The sequence below is a fragment of the Onychostoma macrolepis genome, chromosome 01, assembly GCF_012432095.1.
Source record: "Onychostoma macrolepis isolate SWU-2019 chromosome 01, ASM1243209v1, whole genome shotgun sequence".
NCBI classification, from domain to species: Eukaryota; Metazoa; Chordata; class Actinopteri; order Cypriniformes; family Cyprinidae; genus Onychostoma; species Onychostoma macrolepis.
In genome coordinates, this window is record NC_081155.1 from 21,987,322 (window position 1) to 21,999,952 (window position 12,631).

Genomic DNA, 12,631 nt, shown 5'->3' on the forward strand with positions numbered 1-12,631 from the left:
TGCTGACAGCGGGAGTAGCTGAAATAGTACAACTCATTAATTAAAAGGGGGTGTCCACATACTTCCGGCTATGTAGTGTATAAAAAAACAACTGACGAGAGACAGAAAACAAGTGAAATTTGCATTCATTACACAGCGTCTTTAAAAAAAAGAGGATTTGCTGGGCTTTGCTCATGACTCAAATCTAATTAACAAAGTCACAGTTGAGTAGTGCCAAAAGTCACCTCCGCTTTTATCATTACCATCTCTTGCCGAAGGAATTAATTGAAAATACAATTAGCTGTACTTGTAAGTACACTGCCATTTCTCAACGACAAAACCCAGTCTAAATCGCTCTAAAAAACTGTGCAGACACGCTTCACCAGTGACCCAACTCTTTGCACGTGAAGCACGCCCTGTTAAGCACAACCTCGCTCTATGAGAAAAGAAACACAATCTGTTTAATGAAAACGGACATCAAAGCTCAAAGCGGCAGGGAACAAGTATGAAAAAACCCATCAGATCAAATGCCCGTACGTGGAGAGGATATTTCTAAGAGGTGTGTATTAGTATGAGGATGAAAAACAGGACTGTCGTGTACTGCAGGTTTGTTCCTACCCATAGAAATCAGGCTTTTTTTGAAATGTATATGTGTGATATGTAAGGATCTCTCATTCAAGAACAAAGTGTGTCTTTTTGTATTCAGTTGTGGTTCTCCACGTCCCTTTTTCCCTATATTATGCAGCCTGACTAAAGTGGATCAAATGCACATTCAGTCATTGAGGAATGGTAGGACCCCTTCCTGAATATTATGCTTAAACAAAACTCTTCCTTTTAAATGTAATGGTGCAAAATCGTCTGCAAAAAGGAGATACTTGCATGACCATAAAATAAATGTCACATTTGCACATACTGGCCATTAGAATTACCAATGGCTTTGTTGTGGTGGGGTGGCAGAGTGCACAAACTGGCCCTGTATCCTTGTGCAATGATTTGTCATGTCAGACGATAATAAATGGGCCCATCTCGGCAGAACAGCACGTTCATCAGTCTCAGTGCCGAGGCGCAAGCTGCACTAGTCCAGCCTGTCTGTTTCAAACCACTACGCACCATGACCTCACAATACCTCATTCTTGCTCTCACTAGCTGCCCCGGACTTCACATTACGGCATGCTACAGGAGGACATTTGCAGGGTCACATGGTTCTTGATGCTCACTGTTCTTCTGTGGCAGATGGAATCAGATTCAAGGCTCTGATTCGTGTGCAATGCAGCTAATGGAATCGCCTGATGTGGTGTCCACCTATTCTAGTACTGTTCTGCTCTGTTACATTTGGATGGTTGCAAAGCCCTCACTCTAGAAGAGTCACGCTGGTCAGCCTTGGTCTGTGAGTTTCCCTATTTTTGTCTCCAAATGCTGGAACAAAGTGCTTATCACTGTCACAACAGCCAACGGGACACTGGACTGAACTCTGCTATGACAACCATGTTGCAACTAGTACACAAGGCATGTCCTATTGATTTATAGTGGGGACCAAAATTCAGAGACCATTATTGAAAATGTTTCCAATGCTTCTAAAGATTTCCAATTTTTGTAAAAGTGAACAATTTAACCTTTTCGCACACATGCATGCACACACCACAGTTCAACAGCTGGTAAAGGTTGGTAAAATTGTTTTTTTCATTCAGTCATTCATTTTATTTATAATAATATATGGAATATTTATATATTCTATATTAAAAGACAAAAATTCTTTACAATATTAATACTAATTTACACAAAAGGATGCATTAAATTGGTCAAAAGTGTCAATAAAGGCATTTATAGTATTACAAATAATGACTGAATTGGAATTTTACATGACTTTTAGAACTTTTAGTATTTTCACAGCAGCACTGGAGTTAAAAATTGGTTAACACAGTCAACACCATAAATGGGCTTATTGATACGTGACCTAGAAATAAAGAATTGTAAATTAATATCTTCATGATAATATCATAACACTTCTCTCTTCTTTAATTTTTTCACAGTTTTGTCCTTTGCTTTTTATTTCCAGGTTTAAATTCATTTTTAAATCCTGTGACTTTTGGATCTCACTGTATGCTGTATCTTCACAACATTCTTTAGAACTTTACAGTATATTTGCATTGATGGTTTTCTACAAGGAGATATATTACATAAAATAAATACCTCCTCAAAGTCCTCCTCATATGCTAGTTAAGGAAATGATTGTGCTTTTACTCTTGTTAATTGCAGTAGCTCATGGTTATGTATAATAAATATGATTGGAGCTACAGCCATGGCACTCTGCTTTGCTGTTTTCTATTATTCATTGGCAATATGCATCACAGCTGCACAGATCGCTTAACAACTGTGTGTAAATACACATTGGTGACTGATATATGATGCAATATTTACCAAGAGATATTCAAGGAGAACATTTCATCCACAGAAAAGAACACATGAAAAAAAAAAAAAAAAACATCAATTGATATGTGCTCTAATGTGCTCTATGTCCTCCATTACTGTAGCACTATTGTGAGCGAGACTCTTATGGGGTGTTGCATTATTCACTCTGCCAGACTGGCATTAGCAGCTAGGCTGAATTCACCACAGCATGGGACTGTGCTCTTTGTAATTAGCTGATCATTACACAATCAGAGCCATTCAGGACAACTCCTAATCAGCTTGGAGACATGAGGCTGATTGTGCTCAAATAGTAATGATAATAGCTGCCATTTTTCAAATCCAACACCAAAATAGTGCCGATGGCATCGTGGCACATTGATTTACGGCCAAATAAATAACCGTGCTGGCCACAGCTGCATTCGGCCAAGTCAAGGGAGTCTTATTTTTTCATAACGATATTCAATTTGTGAGTTTCTTTCAGGGCTCTGAGTGTGCAAGGCAGTTTATTTCCCAGCTCAATTTCAGTTGACTATGCCAAGTGAAAACAGAAGCCAATAAGCACCACACACAATGGTCTCTGCCTTCTCCTCCTCTACTGTGCTGACTGCAAGTTCAGTCATTACATTTGAACAACATCCATCACAGCTGCTTTTACACTCCCACGTGATGGCGGCCGCTCCTCTACAGAGATGTTACTCTATTTCTTGAGGACAATAATGGCTTTGTATTGAGCAGCAGCACAATTGCCCTAAATGGAGAATAATTTCCACCCATTTCTCAGCCGAGCAAGGGGATGCGACGAACGACATGAGAAATTCTTTTTTGTTTGGTGTTGGATGTTCTTTTGATACCCCTTCTTTAAGACGGAGGTGAAATCGATATCTGACAGCGATATGATAATTGCAAAGGTCTCCCTCCAGTTGACCGCTCTTGCAGATAACCCTTCCTAATTCTGCAAAAGAAAAGCAATGAATCTTGTTAGGGGGTCTCTCTAAATCTGGCTGATAAAAAGTCATCATGCTGGGACAGTCGTGGGTTGGTTATTGGCCTGTTAGATCTCTATGACTTCTCTTATCACTTCAGTGCTGGTCATTAGAAATGTAGAATATCCTTGAGATATAATTGAAGCTTAGCACCTTTATGAATGCTTACTGGAAATGCTGTGCAAAACTTTTATTAACTTCACCTGAAGTCTTAAGCCTTTCATTCACATGCCTTCCAGACACAAGCTTGGCGACACAATTAATTAATCCTGAAAGGCTGTATACAATAGAAGGCTGTAAGGTTGAAGGCTGAAAACATTATCAGTAATCTCCAACAATAGACCTCTAGTGCTCACATAATGATGGAAAAATGGCACTAGTTGCTGCATTAGATTCCACTCATGCACACAGAATGGTGGTTGCCAGAGGTAGAGCTTTGGTAATGAAGCAAATAATAAAGCCAATGTTCCGGTAATGATTGATTAATGGCTACACCTTTTAAAAAGAGTAGCTGCTGATTTCAATAATAGGAGTACTGATGCATGCTCCTGAATATTTCACAACCTCCCACAGCCAAGGAAATGGACTACCTGAGAAGACTGATTGAACAGAGTGGGGTGTAGATGTATCTCATTATAAAAAGGCTTTGCCTGTCAAGGAGCCAGGCTGATTTTGGTGGGAAAAGAGACAGAAAAAAGTTCATCCTTTAATGTAGTGCAACCCACATATCTGCGTTTAATGAAGGTTTTAAAGTTCAAAATGAGCAAGGTGTGGGCTGACCCAAAAATAAATCTGATATATTTGAAGTTAGTCATTTAAAGGACACATTATGGCTATTGCCTACTCATACTGTGTTGCGACAAATTTTGCCATGACATCTACTGATTCAGTGCTCGTAATTAACTTGGGTTACATTTTATCCAAATCAAATTTCATCAGTCCACTGAAGTCAGTGACCACTAAAGTCTACCCAGAGTATAATGTGTTCTTTTTGAATGCTGGTTTGGGAGTGTAATATTGTTTTTATGGGAGAGTGTCACAATAAGTTTCATTTTAAGGTTCAATTCTCGCTATTAACAAACCATTAATATGACTTTTGCCTCAATAAACTCCTAATTATTGCTTATTAATAGTTAACAAGGTAGCTGTTATGTTTAGATATTGGGTAGGATTAGGGATGTAGAATATGGTCATGCAGAATATGTGCTTTATAAGTAATAATAAAGCCAATATGTTATTAATATGCATGCTAATAAGCAACTAGTTAATAGTGAGAATATTATGTAAAGTCCATTATAGATACAATATTGTCAGCTACTGTGTCTATTTTTGCTTTGCCAACAAAAACTGTGAATGATTAGGCCAACTTGTTTGATTCCTGAATGAATCTGTGAGTAGGAACAACTCAGTTTGCAATGATTTGACTCACAAATTTCATTTCTTTCACAACTGCAGTAATTTTTACTTTTTACAGAGTAGCTTGAAATGCAGCTCATGGCTTCAAGGATGATGTTCGCTCCATGTAGTACATACCATGTCTAAAGACAGAGGTTGACAGAGCTCATCAGTGGTGCAAAGCCTGAGGAAAAGGGAGACAGACCCTTAGTGGTGAAGTGTCAAAGTGGGAATGAGAGATAACCATTTTCTCAGCAGGGACCAGTTCTGAGCATCATACTTTTAAGTAGAAAAGCCTCTGAAGTAGCTACAAGACCAATTACTGTCCTTATGCACGACTGAGTGGAGAGAATTGTAAATGAAGAGCATAATATCTGTTGGGGAGTTATGTCTGCATTGTGCAAACTGGGGACTGTTGATACGGATAACTATGACTTTTAAGTCAGTGTATTTTCAGCGCATAGTGGAGCTTAAAAAAGAATGTTTTTTGCATTTAAATGCTAACTCCTGTTGAACATCTGCCACTGACAGTGGTGTTATTAGCTTTATTAACACTTCAGCTCTTGTGAAAAACCCTCAAAGCTCTGTCACCATGACAATCCTTCTCTCTGCACTGGCTGTGTTGGCACAGGATTGATAGATGCAGCTTTCCAAGCAATTTCTGCCAGAGTCCGTGAGCCTGATGAGGGGCACAAACTTTGATGGGAAGGTCAGCCACTTATGACTATCGACAGCCACCATGAGGCCGCCAGTGAGAGGATTGATTCTTGCTTTAAACTTTCACGCTATGGGGGAGTGGCAGTGACAAAGAGTACATCACTGTCTCTTTTGCCCGCTCCGATCAATCGCATCTACTGCTTTTCCAAAGAGATTCTGCCATTTCCCACTTCGCAGAAGCATCGCCAAGGCAGCGAAATGTCCAATGGCATCCAGGCAGATCTTATCTGTTTTTCTTGTGGTCTCTTGGCCCATCTAGGAAGACCGAGACTCAATCAGCAGACCACCAACACCCAGAGGACCAGTGCACTGATCACCCACTGACAAGACTGGAGGCTGGACTTTCGCTAATGGGTAGCAAAGACTTGCACAGTACGTGATAAATTGCAATAATGTGTGAGACACATTGGCTGATCCAGAGAGCCATGCCTTTAAATCAGAAACACTGGGGAAACAGCAGTTTTCTTGTGAAATATGCACAAGCAATGATTTTATGGCAATGGCGATTAGAAGCAGATGCATAGGAAGTGTTCATTTAACAAGCGCCCCTGGATAAGAGAAGTCAGCATAATCTTTAAAGCAAGGGAACACATTTATTCCACGGGTCAATCTCATTAGGCCTAAACTTTGCACTTTTTTAGTCTGAGCAATTAGTCTAGCCAAATAATGTGATGGAATTGCTTTGATTGGGCTTAAGAACATTGATCCCCGAGGCTGATCTTGAGCCCAACCAGCTTAGGGTACATTAGTTGCCTCCTGTGCAGCAAAAGCTATTAGACAATGGATTTTCTCTTCACCTTGATTCATTTATTGCTTAGATAATCCCTGTATTTTGGGGTGATTTACCCCACCACTTGCTAGTTGTAATGGCTTTTAGCTAATAGCTAACACATGCAATTAAATAGTAAATTAAGTGGTCCCTACTGGAGAAACAAATTACATATGTAGTGCACTAAATCATGTATCATATACAGTGCATTAACACTACACACTCAGCCACACAGTATATGAATTTTTGAAGAGTTATATCATTTTAAAATGGAACACTATTGCAATTTTTTACTACTACTCTCTTTTATTGATCAAGGATGCATTAAATTGATCAAAAGGGACAATAAAGGCATTCATAATGTTACAAAAGACTTCTATTTCAAATAAATGTTGTTCTTTTGAACTTTCCATTCATCAAAGAACCCTTAAAATAAATCTATCACAGTTTCCACAAATATATATTTTAAATATTTTAAAATGTTAAAAAAAATGCAACCTTCATGAGCATAAGAGACTTTCAAAGACAATATTTAAAGTATAAAATATGCTGTATACATAAATAATGGGCTTTTACATATTGTACATTATACACATATTTAAAAAAAAATTATGTGAAAGCATTCAACTTAGACTTGTAAGGTGTTGTCTTCTCCACAAACTGAAGTTACAACTTTTTTTTTTTTTGGTCAATCACCACAGCGGCCTGATAGGTGACTATCGACAGTCTCCATGAGTCGGCCAACATGAGGATTGATTCTTGCTTCAAATGTTCATGTCATGGCAGACTGGCAATGACAAAGAGCACATCACTGTCTCTTTTTGCAGCAATCAGTCACATCTACAGTGACTCCAGAGAGATTCTGCCATTATGCCCTCCACACAAGCCTCATCAAGGCAGCAAAATGTCCAAGGGCATCCAAACAGGTCTTATCTCTTCTCCTCATGGTCACCTGACCTGTCTTTGCATTAATCAGTGGACCACCAACACCCAGAGGACCAGCCTTATCACCCACTGAGAAATTTCAGCAGTCACCACATCCGCCATCTTGACGATTTTTTTGTCAAGCCACCATCATGGCTAGATAACCCCTCCCGTACCGCGACATGAAGTGCATGAGTGCCTAAAGTGCCAACTCTGTCGACTGAACAAGTGCTTTATCTGGATACACTGTCTTATTGAATTGTTCAGTGTGAACACAATACTCAAACTCCTTGTTCTACAAAAATGGCATAAAATTGTACAGAAGCAGAGCATGTGAAAAGGAACAGACCTCTACACTCTACTCTATTATTGTTTTTCAAAGCAAATAACATGATGGGTGAATGCACACCTAAATTACGTGCATATTTAAAAAATTCACCTGCACTTTGTGCTGTTTTTGGAGCAATGCATGCTGGATGTACTCACTAAAGCATTGACAGATCAGATATAAGAGCACTCTCTCTCTTTAAGTAACATCCCAAGTTGCTTTGTGAAGTGGTTCACGGCGTGCAGGTGTCTGCTCTCAAAAAGAGGTGAGGTGATTGTAATAATTACGCTGTCTATGCAGAAGACTTTAAGAGGCTTGGCTTGCAAAGTGCCCAGTATCCCACTGTCTGCTTCTCAAATCGCATGTCTGAAAAGCGTGCTATCTGAACAGCTTGTTACTGCAAAGTTTTTATCATTTGTTTCTTCACATCACTTTGTGGAGGAGCTCAAGGACATTATCTTGGAGGGTAATGCATTTGGCTTGCAGGAGTTGTTCGTCGTCATTCGCAAAACACACAGCATAGTAATCATTCACTGTCAAGGTGTGCCAGCAAAACTGTAGGCCTGTTTTTGTCTCTGTGTCTGTAGGCTACGTGTTTATGTGTGTGCGCATGTATATGTGTCCAGGAGCAGCCAGGCAATCTTCACGCCATACTAATTGTGTCATCTGTAGCGCTTTTGAAAGGGCACATGGAGGCTGGTCAGTAATTACAACAAAAGTTGCTTCCAGCAGGTAAAAACAAAAATTAGAGGCTACTGAAGTTGATGTTGAGTTCTCTTAGTCGCATGAGATCTTTCACACGTCCAACACTGTGCTCACAGAAGATGGACTGTAAATTTATTTCTGAAACATTGTTGCCCTTTAAGAAAAATTCCGGTTCAATGCATGTTTAGAGTGATGGTAATCCAAAAATAATATTCATGTCTAGGTAAGGAAAAAAAAGAATTATAAATCACTAATTATATATATGTATAAACACACACACACACACACACATATACACATCATATTTCTTTAAGTGCACTGGTTGGTTATGGTGAGCATTAGACTTTGCATTTATCAATATAATGGTCACCAGTACTGATTTTCTGGATGAATGCACATGCTCATTCAATGATAGTGGTTGTTTAATTAGCCTTAATATAAAATGAATGCTGACTTGGATGTGTTGTATCTGCATTCACATAAATGTCATCTTTCATACAAGCCATTTAATATTGGTTCATTAGAAAAGAGCTTTAATTGCAAGTTCTAATTGAATACTATCTATTAAAGGGAATATGAATTTAATCATCACACAGTTGACTTTATAGCTTACCTAAACACACAAGCAAAAAGAAACATTCTGGAAGGCTTAACAAGTCATCCGGGCCAAGGAAAGAACAACAAATGTGTGCGATGATGAAGCACCATCACGCTACTGAATGCCACTGTGAGCTTTCATGACGAGGACATTTCTCAATTAATTAAATGCATGGCATGAATTTAATTTGTATCCACAATTAATGAGAGCCCAGCAAGGCCTCTTTTGCATAGAGTGAGACGTGGTGGAAATGCTTATCTTCAAGAAGAGCCAGGCTAGCAGCTAGAGAGACACCAGCACAGCTTCCACTTTAGCAGTGCTCTAAAAATACTTTACACAAGCAGTCGAAGAAACACAAACGCTCTACATATTCATGAAAATTAATCACACAGTACAAGTGAGGTGCGCCTCTGTGGTCTTTTCATGACGGTCTGTGCATAGATGTTTTAAAATTAACTCTGTGAATATTAGGGCTGGGTGATATACTAATATTAAAAAGTAAAAGGTGTCTGCCTGAAGAAGTAAAAAAAAAAAAAAAGAAATTAAAACAGCTGCAAAACTTTGATTGTAAATACTGATTTTATTGTACTTTATTTATTTTTCACTAGGGTGTAGATCAATACAAAACTAAATGATTCATTAGCACTCAAAAATGTTGACAGAAATCTCAGTGTGACATTTTTGATATATGAGAAATTTTATTTTAACTAGATATTGCTGTAAACTAAATATAACTGAAACTACTTGGCTACAGTGGTTGTTTGATTGAAATTACAGCTCTTTTCTTTGGAACAGAATAAAAAAATATGATCAAAAAGCTTAAATTTATTGAGATTTCTATAATGTCCAGCCCTAATGGATATCATGAGTGTTGCTAAAGAGAATACAGTACAAGAAGATGGGGGAATCAATAACTTACGCTCACTTCATATCCACTTCATGTCTGGTTTTGTTTAGAGCCAGTGATTACGAGTGGCAGAAGTGTGGCTCTCTGTCAGTCATTCTGGACTGTCCTCCGCTCTATGCTAATTAGATCTCGCCTGTTTTTTTTTCTGTTGTTATGGATGGTACTGGACATTTTCAAAAGCGACTGTCCAGACAAAAAGGCCACCAGCTGTACACAACCTGCTGTGTGTTTGTGTAGAGAGTGCAGCTAGAGTGATGCTACTGACAGGTGCTTATTTCCTCTGAAATGCACTTGGACATTATTGGTCAATCTTTAGTCTGAGTGAAATGTAACTACAAAATCCTTTTTGAAGTAGTGGAAAGCTAATTCGTCCCCCCCCCTGTATACTGATGAAATTGCGTCTGAGGTAACCGACAAATGTTTGTTACAGAAAATAAGCAACAAGTCTGGCAAAAAAAATCCTCTTTAAACTACATAAATGAAAAGCACCGGATGGAGATTTTGCACTTTTTTCAATGAAGGATCTGCTTTCAAACGTCTGCAACAAGATGCCAGAAGACTGACATTTTCTGTGCTTTGAGAGTTCATTGCTACTCTTGCTCTAGGTCAAAAATCTGTTGGGAAGGGAATATGTGTCTCATATGAGCTCATCATTAACAAGTAATGACCAATAAGCTTGCTTTGATTAGCATAGCTGAGTTTGTCTCTTATATACACACACACTGAACCCTGCAGATGTACAGTATCCATGCCAACTGGCCTTACATTGATTAACGACCCTGTATTACAATACATAAACATGCCAACACAGACAACAAATCTGTGTTATTAAAAAATAAAAACCTTGTTTATCATCATAAGCCAAACAATGCAAGATGCCTCTCAGTCTAATGGCAGCTAATTTCAGCTGGACATGAGTATTGTAATGGGAACAAAGCAGGCCAGAGCGAAGTACACACTCACTATTGTGCTCTCCCGTTATTCCTCTATACAGGAGTGATGCATGCCCAGCTGTGAGATGGAATGCTATTGGCTGAGATGTCTTGTAGTACAGAGGGGCATTGTGTTATGGGATGGTTGAACTGATTTATTGTGTGAGGTACTAGGACGCTGTTCCAAAAGACAGAGTATTTGGCGCTATAGTGTTCACCAAAATGTGTTTCCAAGCCAAGATGTGATCCTGATGGATCTTACTGAATTCCACTACCAAAAGTCTTTTCTACTTTTCATAAAAGTACTTTCTACTTTTCATGAACAATAAGATTAAAAAGACAAAGACTTACATAATAATATGGTCTATCTATCTATCTATCTATCTATCTATCTATCTATCTATCTATCTATCTATCTATCTATCTATCTAACTAACTACACATACAGTGGGGCAAAAAAGTATTTAGTCAGCCACCAATTGTGCAAGTTCTCCCACTTAAAAAGATGAGAGAGGCCTGTAATTTTCATGTCTCAACTATGAGAGACAAAATGAGAAAAAAAAATCCAGAAAATCACATTGTAGGATTTTTAAAGAATTAATTGGTAAATTCCTTTGTAAAATAAGTATTTGGTCACCTACAAACAAGCAAGATTTCTGGCTCTCACAGACCTGTAACTTCTTCTTTAAGAGGCTCCTCTGTCCTCCACTCGTTACCTGTATTAATGGCATCTGTTTGAACTTGTTATCAGTATAAAAGAGACCTGTCCACAACCTCAAACAGTCCAACTCCAAACTCCACCATGGCCAAGACCAAAGAGCTGTCAAAGGACACCAGAAACAAAATTGTAGACCTGCACCAGGCTGGGAAGACTGAATCTGCAATAGGTAAGCAGCTTGGTGTGAAGAAATCAACTGTGGGAGCAATTATTAGAAAATGGAAGACATACAAGACCACTGATAATCTCCCTCGATCTGGGGCTCCACGCAGATCTCACCCGTGGGGTCAAAATGATCACAAGAACTGTGAGCAAAAATCCCAGAACCACACGGGGGGACCTAGTGAATGACCTGCAGAGAGCTGGGACCAAAGTAACAAAGGTTACCATCAGTAACACACTGCGCCGCCAGGGACTCAAATCCTGCTTAAGCCAGTACATGTCCGGCCCGTCTGAAGTTTGCTAGAGAGCATTTGGATGATCCAGAAGAGGATTGGGAGAATGTCATATGGTCAGATGAAACCAAAATAGAACTTTTTGGTAAAAACTCAACTTGTCGTGTTTGGAGGAGAAAGAATGCTGAGTTGCATCCAAAGAACACCATACCTACTGTGAAGCATGGGGGTGGAAACATCATGCTTTGGGGCTGTTTTTCTGCAAAGGGACCAGGACGACTGATCCGTGTAAACGAAAGAATGAATGGGGCCATGTATCGTGAGATTTTGAGTGAAGATGAAACGTGGCTGGGTCTTTCAGCATGACAATGATCCCAAACACACCGCCCGAACAGCGAAGCAGTGGCTTCGTGAGAAGCATTCAAGGTCCTGGAGTGGCCTAGCCAGTCTCCAGATCTCAACCCCATCGAAAATCTTTGGAGGGAGTTGAAAGTCCGTGTTGCCCAGCGACAGCCCCAAAACATTACTGCTCTAGAGGTGATCTGCATGGAGGAATGGGCCAAAATACCAGCAACAGTGTGTGAAGACTTACAGAAAACGTTTGACCTCTGTCATTGCCAACAAAGGGTATATAACAAAGTATTGAGATGAAATTTTGTTATTGATTTTGTTATTGACCAAATACTTATTTTCCACCATAATTTGCAAATAAATTCTTTAAAAATGTGATTTTCTGGATTTTTTTTTCTCATTTTGTCTCTCATAGTTGAGGTATACCTATGATGAAAATTACAGGCCTCTCTCATCTTTTTAAGTGGGAGCACTTGCACAATTGGTGGCTGACTAAATACTTTTTTGCCCCACTGTACATA

At 39.1% G+C, this 12,631-nt stretch overlaps 1 protein-coding gene across 13 annotated transcripts in view; it reads right to left on the reverse strand.

The window, feature by feature from the left end:
- galntl6 (polypeptide N-acetylgalactosaminyltransferase like 6) overlaps positions 1-12,631 on the reverse strand; it is a 348,569-nt gene that overhangs the window by 129,777 nt on the left and 206,161 nt on the right. The window lies entirely within an intron of this gene.